The following is a 12,017-nucleotide window of genomic DNA, read 5'->3' as shown; positions in this document are numbered from 1 at the left end:
GTGCGCAGCACGGGACGACCAAACCATCACACAACAGTTGTTACTGTATTCCTAACGCAGTGAGGTCGAGATAATGCCACAGCATTGGGTCTAGGGTGGCAAACCGGGAAAATTCTTGGTCCAGGTCTGATTGCAGAACGCATATGGTCTCTTCCGCAACTTCAAGATGAGGGTGACTGGCACTTCTGAAATATGGAGAGAAAAGGGGTGCTGTAGTCCCGTGTGCCAAGAACCGTGTTCCAAATATACTCGCATCTTGCTTTGAGTCAGAACAGGAAATCATGCTTCAGAGAACCATCACATACATGAGCCCTTGCAGAGAGTAAGCCACCTCAGTCGATGAGTATTTCTGAAATTCTAATGATGGACTCCCAATGGTTATTACGCACATTTTAAAAACTAGAGTAAAATTTAACGTTATCTTTTCTCCCTAAAACCCTGCATTATTGGTGATGTGTAGGATATGGGAGCTGGCAGTGGGAGACGGAGGCAGGAGCAGAAGTGAGAGGTCTCCCATGTGCATGGAGAGAACACTGAGCTTAACGTGGTCCCATTAGGGTCACAGGGACCGTGAAGGCGGTGACCAACGCAGTCTTACTGCTCACAATGAGAAACAGATTAGAAGGGGGTAGAAGCCGAAGCTGAACTTTGCCAACCTCGTGGCCTTTCGTTGTCTTCCACCAGAGTTCTCCTTGCTAGAAGGTCACACATTAGTCTGCATTCTGACATGCTTATGAAACACAAAGCCTGAATTGTATCCATTTCCTTAGCGATTTTATGAACACCACAGATACATACAAGTTAACACATGTGAAGTCAGCTGTCAAACTCCCCCTTTCCTGGAAGAAACCTGGTCATGGCCCTTAACAGCTGATGGAGTCCATGCCAACACATTCGATCCAACAAAGCATGCCACACACCCTTCTCCAGCAGCGTCTGCCTCAGCACGAGGCTGGCGGGACCCACACCGAGGCCTCGGCACGAGGCTGGCGGGACCCACACCGCGGCCTCGGCAGGCTCGGGAGCATGTGCTCGGCCGCATGTGCTCGGCCAACACACACCTCGCTGGCCATTGCCTACAAGGACAAGAAAGCCCCAGCTACGGGAGTGACGTCTCCTGGCTTCCTCCACAGTGCCCCCTGTAACGCCAAAGAGGCCACTCCCAAGTCTGCAAGGGTGCTTGCACGGCGGGTGGGCAGCGAGCTTCAACACTCAGGCACTGACGGGCAGCTAACCTGGCAGTGTAGCCCATGAGGCACTGGGCTCCACGTGCCACAACCAGTTACAGTGTAGGCTTTACTGCCTGGTCACTTGTGGCTGTGCACCCCAGGCGAGTGGCCCACCCTCTCTGAGCCTGTTTCCTTGCCTGTGTGATGCCAGGTCGTTTATCTAAGGCATCTGGCCCAGGACTGCACACAATGGGAGAGAAGGTGAAGAAGGGCTCACCAGAGGACAGGGGTTGTGGCTCAAGTGGCAGCCGAGCTGAAGCCCCCCAATGGCCAGGTCTCTGCAACAGCTGACACACTGCTCCGAGGCCTCTGAGGCACAGGCAGCTTCACGCGAGCCCTCCGCACGTCTGTGCCTTGTGGGGCCTTCTTGATCAGTGGGGAGAAAATCCACAGCTTTTCTTGAACCAGTGGTTGGTATCTGCCCCCTGGTCTTTATCATAGATTGCTGTAAGCCTCAAGTAAAGAATTAAAACATAAAAGCAAGAACATTGCATCCAGGTTTCTCCTGCAAGTGATTCCAATTCAGAACACAGACTTCAGCTGGGAGCCTGGGTGTGACCGTGATGCTGGCTCTGTTCCCTGTGCTTCCTGCAGGTGGATGGTCAGGAGTAGGCCCATGATGCCCCTCGGACCCAATAGGGGGCGCTACCAAGCCCTCTGAATGGGGTGCTTCTCTGGGAGAGGAGGGCCTTGGGGTTTGCAGCAAATCCCCGCTCTTGGGCTTCCTTAACACCACTCCATGTCCCTCTATCTGGCTGAAAATGTACATCATTTACAACACTTTAGCAGGAAAAGAAAATATTGGTTTTATACTTGCTGTGTGTCTTGAGCAAGTAAATCAACCTCTCTGGGCTTCAAATGCTACACTGGCTCAGCTCTTACTAGAAAAGCACCAGGCCAGAGCAGCGTTGTCTCCATGACACCAAGCAGATGGGGCGGGGGCAAAGGACGCACGGGAATGAATTTCAGCCCTTCGTGGGTTCAGTGGCCTCTGCTCTGGGGCCGCCCTCCCTCCAAGGCAGGCTAGCTGGTGTGAGGTGCGAGCCAGAGTATGCCAGGCACACAGTAGGTCCTACACCCTAGCGAGGGGGCAGGCAAGTGTGCCCTGGGAAGGGAAGGGGCCTGGGGGACTGGGACTCCCGGGAGATGAACAGGCTGTGATCCGGGCAGCCTCCTACAGTTGCGGCAGCATGGAAGCCAACGCCTGCCTTCCCACCGTTAGCACAGTGCTGGGAGTGCAGGATGAGCTCCTGGGAAACCAGGGGACGCTGGGAGCCGAGTGTGCAGGAGCTGCGGGGCTGCTGGCCTCTGACACCCGCCCTGCTCACGCACTCTTCCACCTACAAAAGGAATTTACAAGGACGGGGGAATTGCATACATATATATGTATTTTTTTTTGCCGGGTGTAATCATTAGAATGCAGAGAAAAACTGTTTAAATATACAGCAATACATTCATACCCAAGTCACATACAAACCATTTCCTAAATGGACATTAATAAAGTAGATGGCATCGGAGAAATACATTTGGCTTAAGCTTCTGAATTTTATAACACGTCCCTTTTACTTTTTAGGACATATCATTTTTGTAAAATTTTCATGTTATCAGATTATCTTAAAATCAATATTTCAAATAAAAAACATCTTTTGTCCAGTATTCATCTGGTGTTAAATCCACAGAAAAGAGGGTTAATTTTTCTACACTCGAGTTTTTGCTAATTACGTATTTTTTCCCTTAAAAGTCAAGCTAAAAATCCGACTTAAATTGAAAAAAAAACCCTGCATCGTTGTTTAAATAAAGCATTTCATGTATGAAATTATTTATCCACAATTTCCTTCACTGAAACATGCACTTTAACAATAATAGTAAGAAGAAAATCCTGCCCTGCCATTGACAAGACGGGCACAAGGTTCCGTATTTCTAAGCGTCCAAGCCCAGGGACCCCGGCAGGGGACGCCCGGAGGCGCCGTGCAGGAAGCGCCGCAGAGCCCACTGCAGCCTGAAGTAGAGAAAACAACTGTGTATTCTGCAGTCCCAGAAGACCCCTTGCTAAGTTCCTTTATTTTCCTTTGCCTGGAAGCTGCGGGGGAGGAAGCAGCGGACCATCCAGGCCACCCCGCGTGCGGAGAAGCCGGGAAGGCGCGAGCGAAGGCGCGCGGGGCGGCTGGCTCGCTGAGTTAGGCTGTGAAAATAAATGGCGTTGTTTTCGCCCGGGGAAAAAAAGCGACTGGGAGGAAGTTGGACGCAGAAGCGCTGAGCACCGGGGATCACGTCCATATGGAGCATCACCAACTGCCGGGGCCAGCGGCGCCCGCGATGGCCAGTAGCGTGGCCACCTGCCCGGCCACCTGCCCGGCCACCCGCTCGGCCCGCGCGCCGCCAGAGGGCGCGAGCCCTTCGCGCAAGACGCGGAGCCAGGCGCACGGCGGGCACCGGTCAGCGTCCCATCCAGGCGGGCCGACCCTCGCCCCAGGCGGCTCCCCATGCTGTCCTGGCTCTCCCCCAGAGCTCTGGGCCCGGGAAGGTCTCCGCAGAACTCTGGCTGTGGGTAAGATAAGCGGACACTGAGCAGAAAGGCGAATCTCAGCTAAGTGGGAACGAGGGCCTGCAATGGGCTGGCAAACAGCCACGCGGGCCATGGGACACACAAGTACGGGGTCAGCGGCGCTCCTGAGCCCCCCTTTATGCCCTTGGCAGTGGCCTCATTTTTCCAGGAGTTTTGACTACGTAAAAGTACGACGTACCCTTAGCGAGAGGCCACTCTCAGAATGTTCCAGAACGCTTCAGCAAAAATGTGCTCAGATTAACAGGGAGAAGTGGAGAGGGGGTGATTCATCACGTCTGTGGTTCACATCAATTGCCTTCGAGAGCGGCAGTGCGGCCTCATTTCAGAGTGACATGAGCCCTGTCTCCATCCAAGAATGATGGCTCCCTGGGGACCATGCCTTCGCAATGTACAGCCCTGGAGTTCAGTTTACACCTTAATAAAAACATAATCTCTTTATCCAAAAGAACACTGGTACTGCCGGCTTAGAAATCAATTACAAGGCAGGAAAATTAAGAATTATTCCATCTAATTTGCCTTCTCATATCCCCTGGTAGGGTGTTACTTACCCGGCGAGCTCACAGCAAAGCCTCCAGCCTGCCGCATTTTCCCACTAGAAATGCTTTAAGCTGGTGAAGATACTCTTCCTCTTGGCTTCATGGAACCAACGGTTTTAAGGGAGAGAGAGAAACAAAAGCAGGCAGTCTCTCAAAGTGGCCCGTCCCCTCCCTGCCCTGTCCCGCAGGTTTTGTGCCGCACCGCACCGCAGGCATCAGTTGTAACTGGTCTGACCAGGAACACGCCCGCTAGCCCGGGGCAGCACCTGCTTCACAGCGTCCCCCAGCGGCCTCTTCTTTCAGCCTCCTACCTCAGCCCTCGTGAGTGCATGACTGTAGGATGGCGTGCATGAGGTGACCGAGAGTGCACTCCTGCGTCCCAGAGCTGAGCCTGCTGTTCGGTGCCAGAGGGAGCCGCTCCGGCCCTGCTGGCGCATTGGAGGAAGTGGCTTCTGCAGGTCATTTGGCTCCTCAGTCCTGCCGAGAAAGCCCTCCCTGTAGGACTGAGGCTGCATTTCAGCCCAGGCCCAGCCCTGGTCAAGTCAGGCCCCGGCCCAGGGAGCGTGACGCGGTACGTCCACCAGCCTGCACAGGCACAGAGCTGCAAGGCTGACTTGCATGAGGAAGAAAGGCCTAGAAGGATTTCATCCTCAGACAGGTCACAGCAGCAGGGCTGCCACCTGCTGTGAGCCTGCCGCGGCCTCCCACTGACACCACACACACCACCCAGTTGCCTAGGAGAGGGGAGGCTGGTTGATTTTTAACCCTTCCTCCAACCCTTAGGGAATCACAAAGGTGTTTAAAAACCCACAGAAGATGAGCATCAGGTTAGCTGCATTAAGTGGTCCCCAGAATCCCAGCTCACTGACAGGCCAGACTAGGGGTGAGCAGGCGAGAACCAGCCAGATTCTCATTCCTGGAGCCACTCACACCTTTATTTCAGCAGCGACCAAAAGGTGCCAATTTGCATTCGCATGAGATTCTGGCCGGCTGCAGTCCTCCTTTTGTTTCTGCCGAGAGGCCCTCCGTGTGTCTGTGCGCGCCTCTGGAGAGGCTCTGCTTACCTGCACACTGCAAGCTGGCACTGTGCACGCGGCTCTCGGACAGCACCCAGCACCCGCAGTGCTGGCCCCTGTCAGTGTCGCCCCCGGGAGGCTGTGGTGCAGTGCTTAACCATGTCGCCATCCACAGTGTGGGCTCAAGCTGGCCGAGGATGCATCCTGACCCGGCAGAGGCTGGGGTATTATATCCTGGGAGACGGGAGAGACGGTCAGAGAAATGAGAATATTCATGAACAACAAGCCGTGTGGGCAATGTATGGAGAAAAGAAGAAAGCGGAGTGCCGAGGGCAGCGGGGACCTGGCTTTTTCAATCCAAAGAGGTTTTCACAGCTCAGTGCCGCTTTGGCTGTCCCTGGAGAATAGTCTAGAAACAAGGGTCTGCCCAGCGAGACACGCCCACCCCCGGGGAGGGGAGGCTGATCTGCTTTTCTGCGAGCCGGTGGGGGGGTGGTCCTGCTGCTGGGGTCTCTCTGCAGCTTGTCTCATCCCGTGTGAGAGCAGTGCGCCACCATGATTGATTCATTTCAGGAAAACTGCAAGGCACAGAAGCCGATCCACAAGACAGGACTGAGAGCAGATCCCATTCGGTAAAAGCAGCATCAGAAACGTCTTACACGGGAAAAGCAACATGACTCGTCTCAGTCGGCGCTGAGTGCCAGTGTCAGGCAGGGCGGTCAGCACCACAGTTACAACGCCGGCACGCCACACTGCAGTACGTGGGTTCGAGTCCCAGTTTTCCAGCTAGTGCACACACTGGCATGCAGTACATGGTGGCTCACGTGGGGCAGCTGGCCTTGCGAGCACGTGAGTGGACAGCAGTGCGTGGGGGCTGATTGTCTGCCTCGCTACCCCCTTTCTCCTCCTCTTTGTGGCTTCTATTTCTTTACCTTTCAAATAATTAAAAAATAGTATGGATGTCAGATCTCTTTTCTTACCTTCTTTCTCCTTTATTAAGCTACTATTCCAGATTGTTCAGAAGACTTTAAATACCACCTTAGAAAATTTTTTTAGTGTTAGAGGGAATGTTAAAAACATAAAGAACTAAGTTAACATAGTTAACTAAATTAACATAGTTGACATCTAGAGAAGAAAAATATGTGGTTCCAATGGCAATTCTTAAACTTCAGCAAATGGGGGCCCGGCGGCATGGCCTAGCGGCTAAAGTCCTCGCCTTGAAAGCCCCCGGGATCCCATATGGGCGCCGGTTCTAATCCCGGCAGCTCCACTTCCCATCCAGTTCCCTGCTTGTGGCCTGGGAAAGCAGTTGAGGACAGCCCAATGCATTGGGACACTGCACCCGTGTGGGAGACCCGAAAGAGGTTCTTGGTTCCCGGCTTCGGATCGGCGCGCAACGGCCCGTTGCGGCTCACTTGGGGAGTGAATCATCGGACGGAAGATCTTCCTCTCTGTCTCTCCTCTGTGTATATCTGGCTGTAATAAAAATGAATAAATCTTAAAAAAAAAAAAACTTCAGCAAATGGAAAGGCTTCTGGTCTTCAAGGAATAAGCCTGTGATTCAGATTTGTTCTCAGGGCGTCTGACTGCTTAGTCCCCAGGGGTCACTGGTTCTACCGAGTCCTCCAGGGCTACAGGGCGTGTTACTAACCCCGGTCCTCAGCATTGCTGGCTGGTACCAATTCACTCCTGAGGAGGACTGTGCCCCTTCTAGCAACCTCCTTCCGCGAGTCCAGCCCGCAGCTTCCCCCAGGCCATGGCCCCTGCGAATGTCAAAGTCGGCCTTTGCCGTTACCGTGACAGCAGTGCACCCAGCGCAGATATGGGGGGGGGGGCAAGAAAAACAGTCTCCATGGAGTCCAGCTCCAGGAGGACGTCCCTGCAACAGACTGAGGCGGAAGGTGAGCCTGCGACTGCTGCTCTTGAGGCCCTGGCGCCTCCCCAGACCACTGGCCAACAAGGCCCTCAAGTCACGCTCCCTGCAGGCTCGGCTCTGAGGCAGAGATGCCTGGGAGAGGAGTTCCAACAGCAGTCTTGGTGTTTGCGGGAACCAACATCCCTAATGTTTGCTGATGAAGCGTTACATTAGGTTAACAATTAAAATGAGAACATTCAGTGGTGACATATTGGTCTCTGATTGTTGATGAACATCAGCTGGGATGGACCTGACCTTCCCCCGAGCCCAGCATGCGTTTCCAACATGCACGGGAAATGTCATCCTGTCTGCCAGCTTAATGGACTCTGACAAATAAGCTCAATGTATGATCCGGGAAAGTCGATTAATACACCCATAGATGTCCTGCCTGCCCTGAGGCATGCAACCAGAACCTTCTGTTCCCAAGGTTTTCACCAAATTGTACTGTTTATTTGAACAGAGGACATGATGAAACAAATATTTTTGATATGGTGCCTCACGCCCTCAGCTTCTCCTAGCCAACAGATTCACATTCACTAAGAAGCTGGGCTGCTGGAGCCATTGTCACCCACTCAGCACGATGTCTGCTTCGGGACGGAGTGGCACCCACTCCAGGAGCCCCAGCAGTGCAGCCCCAGAAGGGACCCCCAGTCCCACCAGGAGGGAGCTCTCACATCTTGCACCCAGCCCACCCCGTGGCATGAACACGAGACACAAGCGTGGGCTGCGGCGGGGGCAGCTGGGGAGGACGGGTACAGAGCTGACGGCAGAGGTCTCGTTCTCTTCCAGAAACGTGTAGAGCAACACAGGCCCCTCTTGACACGGCCACCACATGCTGCCACCAGTCACAGAGGCAGAGAAGGGGACGGAATGTACACCTTGGGCCAGGCTAACCAGCCTCGACACCCCCACCCCAGGACACTTCTTCCTGGCACCCTGCCCATGCATTCTGAGTTTTTTGTTTCATCTTCCTTCTCCTACAACTGGAAGCAAATTCAAAGATCTCAGTGGAACCTGGGGACATGACAACCCTGACATGCCATGCCCAGGGCAAAGCTCGGTTACGCCCATTTGTGATTACCACCTCCTGAGACCTGATCTTTCTCCCCGACTTCTGCTCAAGCAGCCCAAATATCTCCCAGTCCCATAAGGCAAATATGGCCACAGCTGCCAACTCGCACTCCAGATGACACAGGGAGCTTTCTCTGGTGCAGACCCAGGCTAGCAAAAGAGGCTGTGGCCTCACTCTGCCCTGCCCAAAGGCAGCCTCTCCCAGTCCTCACCTGTTGACACTGTGCAGGTGTCTGCTTTCTTTACTACAGCAGCACTGCCAGCCCAGGGAGACGACCAGAGATCTGAAACTCTATCATGACATCGCCCCTGCTTGGGGGCAGAGAAACAGCTGGCCCTCCACCTTGAGCCCAGAGCACTTCCGGTGACACGAACATACACAGGCCCACCGTAACTGTCATTCTCTCTTCCTGCCCTGTCTGGTGCTCCGAGTGGGAGCCAGGTAGGGCTCGGGAAGGCACAGGCGCATCCCACGGCCGGAGCGCACTGCAGAGACTGCCACTCGGGTCCTAGGCCCTCACAAGGGCCAGCCCCAGAATGCAAGGAAAGGGCCACTGCTGGGGTCACCTGCCAATGTCGTTCCTGCACCAGGGCAACGGGGGCCTCACACAGGGACCCCAGGGGGCCCCCTCTGCTCTGGCTCGAGATGCAAATGCCTGCACAAAGTGACACAGAGCTTCCCCATGGTGAGGCGCCCCACAAGAATCATCTCCTGTCATCTTCGGAGAAGGTACCTTTTGATCCCCACCCTGTTTTTGTGGAAGAGAACCAGGGTTATCAATCACCTGATCGATTGGTTGTCTCGTTATCTAAAACATGACCTTAAGAATAAAATGAAATTCGCCATTTATCATCTCTGCTGGGATGTATTAATAAAAGAAAGCTGAGTGCTGTGATTTCTGTCCCATGTTGGTGACAGAGGGACAGGACCAGCACTTACCACGCTTTGTAATATCCTGGCCACGGATGATGCGGCTGACAGAGTGGTCCCATTTTCAGAGGCCAGACTGCATCTGCGACGGACACTTTGTTTAGCATCTGTCGGCGTGCTCGTGGGTCACACGCTGGCCAAGCGTGTGGTTCTTGGTGTAGCTGATAATACGTGGCACAGAGCTGCAGGGAGAGAAGTTGCAAAAATTTTAATCGCTTAACTTGGCTTGTGGGTTTTTCTTTTTTTTTTTTTTTAAAGAGAGGTCTTCAGTCTGACAGTGTTCTCTAGGTGCCTGCCCGAGCTCGAGTGCAAACACACTCTGTACAGCCGTGCCCAGGCTTGAGTGGGACCGGCAGCTCCCAGCCTGCAGCGGTAGCGACGGCCAGTCCCGGGAAGCTGGACACCGAGTGCTCCTGGAGCCGCTCACGGGAACCCACAGACCTCCATCAGGAAAAGCCCAGCTGCCCTCAGGGGGCTGCAGAATGCCCGTGTCTGGAAGGAGCAGTGACTCGGGGAGGGGCGTGTTGCTGTCCCACTTATAAAGCACACGCAGCCTTGCACGAGGAAATCAATAAACACACGGATAAGGAATGTCCTCACCTGAGCACCAAGCCCCAGGCACGTCCATCCTTCCCAACCACAGCACAACTATTGTGTCTGTGTGTACTTTTTTTTTTTTTTCAGGATCCATTTATTTTTATTGGGAAGGCAGATTTACAGAGAGAAGGAAAGACAGACAGATTTACAGAGAGAAGGAAAGACAGAAAGGTCCTCTTCTGGTTCCTTCCCCAAGCAGCTGATTCAGAACTAGGAGCCAGGAGCTTCCTCTGGGTCTCCCATGGGCCCAGGGTCGCAAGGCCTTGTACCATTCTCCACTGCCCTCCCAGGGCAGAGAGCTGGACAGGAAGTGGAGCAGCCAGGACAAGAACTGGTACCCATATGCAAGGTGAGGATTTAGCCACTGGGCCACCCTACCGGGCCCCACAGCACAACTATTTGAGAACTTCCTAACACTCAACATTAAATACTTCTTATATTTTTCTATAAACTGGGTGTTGCATGCCCCTAACATCCCAACACGTGTATACATACACACACACACACACACACCCCTCTTCCTATTTCCTACTGGCTAAGGTCATCATACCCCCACATTCAGTGAAACATTTGGAGCTCAGGCATGGCTCCCTATTGAGCCCCGAGGAGTGCTGCCTCTCCAGTGTCTCGTGCAAGGGCCGGTTCACCAATAAACCCACCCTTGTTTCCGACTCTTGGGTCACAAAGAAACCAAGTCTGCGTATGCACAGACCAGTGCACCCGAGCGCATGGAGGGGCACCCAGGACCATGAGATTCAGCCCTCAGCTCTCTGGGTGGGGCATTTCCAGGGTCCAGTGTCACCTGTTTCCCCAGATATTTCTTCTGTCCCCAGGAACCACTGGCGATCTGCCCTGTACTGCTGGAGCATTCCCTGCCCTGGTTCCACAGTCCCCACGCCCTGTGTGGCGGCCACCTCATCACGTCCTCCAGCAGCACTCCCCAGAGGCCACTGGACCAGTCATCACTGCCCTGGCATTGGGGATGCAGGCAGCCTCAGTGTGTTTCCCGAAAACAGGCCCTTGTCTGCAGCATTCGAAGTGATATGTTACGTGTGCTCATTCCTTCAGCAAACGCTGATTTAATTTCCTTCATAAATTTAAGGACCAGGAGCAATGACGGGCTAACTGGATTTTCACATTGCCCTTCCCGAAAGCTTCACCAATCTCTGCCCAGCAACAGGAGTGAGTGTTGCCGCCTTTCAATCTCTCTAACTCGAGCAAGAGTACAAACCCGGCACTGTGTACAGACAGATCAGGACTGCAAGGTCGGCTTCCCAGATCAGTCGCTCAGCAGGAGCACTGGGCATGAAATGAAAAATACCCTGAAGAAGAACTTGTACTTTTCCTTGCTGTACAAAGACAAAGACCTCAAAGTTTGGCCAACGGCTTGGTTACTAACACTTCAGAGGCAGCGCCTCCTCGGCTGTCCCAGCTAGAATGGGTGTTGTGCATGGAAAGTAACATGGCGGTGCCCAGAACCCTGGCTGGCCGGCCTCTGCCTCCACCACGCCCAGGCATGGCCTGCCTATCCACAGGGCTGAGTACAGAGGCATGCATGCGGGCCGACAGACCCTCACCCAGGGCCTGGGCCTAGCCTCCTCTGACCTGCTGGCTGTGCTGCAATGGCACCAGTCATTAGCACTGGGCACATTCGAGCAGGTGCTAGTGCCCAGTGAAAGCCTGGCCAGCTCAGTGCCAGCGAGGCACAGCTTTCCGTTGTGGCTTCTACCAGGCCGTCTGTACCAGCTAACAGAGCGGAAATAACACAGAAAAGCCCACAATTGCAACAGCTGGTGCCTCACAAGTAGACGAACGCCCGTCTACACTCACCGACCCCGCAGAAGGATGAAGGAAACTGCTGGAGCACACAGACGTCCAGCTGTTGCCCCCAAGTGCCCAGCTTGTGACGGGCCCTGGCTCTCGGGAGCCCTTCCCAATCAGGCACCTTCCTCGGTGCCTCCACCAGGGCACAGGCACTGGGAAACAAAGACCCGAGCGTTCCAAAGGGCTGGGTATTTGTTCACTACTTTAAAAGTCTGCAGAAGGAAGACATGGTGCCTGGGGCAGGAGCCAGTGCATTCTGATGGAGGAGAGGGTGCCCCCGGGTGAAGAGGGGCACACCGCTCACTCTCCTCCCCGTGTCCAGGCAACAATGA

At 54.1% G+C, this 12,017-nt stretch overlaps 1 long non-coding RNA gene across 1 annotated transcript; it reads right to left on the bottom strand.

Annotated features, from left to right (window-relative positions):
• Window positions 1-9,391, bottom strand: LOC131482966 (uncharacterized). Its single transcript, XR_009247445.1, has 3 exons — window positions 9,274-9,391; window positions 5,396-5,581; window positions 1-185 (listed from the first exon to the last, which is right to left on the bottom strand). It is a non-coding gene; the product is annotated as an uncharacterized LOC131482966 (long non-coding RNA).
• Window positions 9,392-12,017: the final 2,626 nt, after the last annotated feature.

This window comes from Ochotona princeps, chromosome 22 (genome assembly GCF_030435755.1).
Source record: "Ochotona princeps isolate mOchPri1 chromosome 22, mOchPri1.hap1, whole genome shotgun sequence".
NCBI classification, from domain to species: Eukaryota; Metazoa; Chordata; class Mammalia; order Lagomorpha; family Ochotonidae; genus Ochotona; species Ochotona princeps.
The sequence above is the reverse complement of the archived record's forward strand: the minus strand, read 5'-3'. Positions and strand labels throughout refer to the sequence as shown.